This window comes from Silene latifolia, chromosome 3 (genome assembly GCF_048544455.1).
Source record: "Silene latifolia isolate original U9 population chromosome 3, ASM4854445v1, whole genome shotgun sequence".
Taxonomy (NCBI): Eukaryota; Viridiplantae; Streptophyta; class Magnoliopsida; order Caryophyllales; family Caryophyllaceae; genus Silene; species Silene latifolia.
Window position 1 is genome coordinate 50,240,993 of NC_133528.1, and position 2,038 is coordinate 50,243,030.

Sequence of the window (2,038 nt, forward strand, 5' to 3'; positions counted from 1 at the left end):
GCCGATAAAAACCAGCATGGCCAAGGAAACTCCTCACTCCTTTAACATTCACAGGAGGAGGCAGTTGCTCAATCACTTGCACTTTTGCTTTATCAACATGTATGCCCTTATCGGAAATCAAATGTCCCAACACAATTCCCTCATTGACCATGAACTGACATTTTTCCCAATTTAAAACAAGATTAACATCAATACAACGCTGCATGACTTTATCAAGATTAGCTAAACAACGATCAAAGTCATCCATAAATACCTCCATAATATTCTCTATATAATCAGAAAAAATCCCCATCATGCACCTCTGAAAGGTAGCTGGGGCGTTACACAATCTGAAAGGCATTCTGGGGTATGCAAAAACACCTTGTGGACAGGTAAATGTGGTCTTACTCTGATCATCCGGATGAATAGGGATCTGAAAGAACCCTGAATATCCGTCTAAGAAACAGAAAAATTTATTAGAGGCTAGTCTTTTGGTCATCTGGTCAAGAAAAGGGAGGGGGAAATGGTCTTTTTTTGTTGCGGCATTTAACTGTCTATAGTCAATGCACATCCGCCAACCTGTTACAACTCGAGTTGGTATTAATTCATTTTTCTCATTTTGTACCACAGTGGTCCCTCCTTTCTTTGGGACTACCTGAACTGGGCTAACCCACTTGGAGTTGCTAACTGTATAAATAATACCTGCATCGAGTAGTTTCATCACCTCTGCCATGACAACCTCCTGCATCTTCGGATTCAACTTGCGCTGACCCTATCTTTAAGGCTTGTGACCCTCCTCCAACTTAATTCTGTGCATACAAATGTCAGGGCTGATGCCCTTAATATCATCCAAAGAGTAACCTAAAGCTTTCCTGTTTTTCTTAAGTACACACATCAAAGCAGAAAGCTGGTTATCGTCAAGCTTAACACTGACAATAGCTGGGTATTGCTCCGTATCATCTAAAAAGACATACTTAAGATTTGGAGGAAGTGGCTTACGCTCTGGCACCTTTACCTCAACAGCATAGGCAGAATTAACTTCAATGGCATAGTAAGTGTTTACCAAATTCGCGTTGGCCAGGCTTATGATCATCTCATCTTCTTCCTCTGTGAGCTCGTGGCCTTCCATTACTGCTTCCAAAACATCCAGCTCATCAGCATTCTTTGCTGGATTAACTGCACACTCATCTAAAAGGGTTAAATCAACTAGAGGATCCTTGGCTAAGGATTCCCTCCAGTTACAATTAACAGCCCTGTCAACAATATCAACGGAATAACACGTATCATCATCAGCAGGTTGAGTCGCAGTGCGAGCAAGACTGAACTCAATTGTGTTATCCCCTACCTCCAAGGTCAAGACTCCACGTTTGACATCTATCACGGCCCCAGCCGTATATAAAAATGGTCTACCTAAGATAATAGGTATCTGACTATCCTCAGCAATGTCTAAAAGGACGAAATCGAAAGGAATAAAGAACTTACCCACTCGAACGGGTACATCTTCTAAAATACCTAAGGGTCTCTGAATCGATCTATCTGCCATCTGAAGGGTCATATTGGTCACCTTAAGGTTACCTATATTTAACTTTTCGCACACAGAAGATGGCATAACACTGACACTGACCCCTAGATCACAAAGAGCTTTCCCAAATTCATGGTTACCTATAGTACATGGAATCGAAAAACTACCCGTGTCTTTTAATTTAGGTGGTATGTTGCTTCGTGAAAGAACATTACACTCCTCCGTGAAAGCAATAGTACCAACATCATCAAAATTCTTCTTACGAGTCAAAATATCCATCATAAACTTAGTGTAAGAAGGTACCTGGGTAATTAAGTCAGTGAAAGGAATGGTTACTTCAAGATTCTTGACGATCTCCAAAAACTTACTGAACTTACGCTCCAACTTTGTATACTTTAAACGCTCCGGATACGGGACCACAACACTTGTCGTAGGGTTGACAATTTTCGTCTTCCGAATGTTTAAAATATCCGTCAAATAGTCACTAGCTGCGGTATTTTGCAATTCAATTGACGGATTTTCATTCAGCACTGGCAA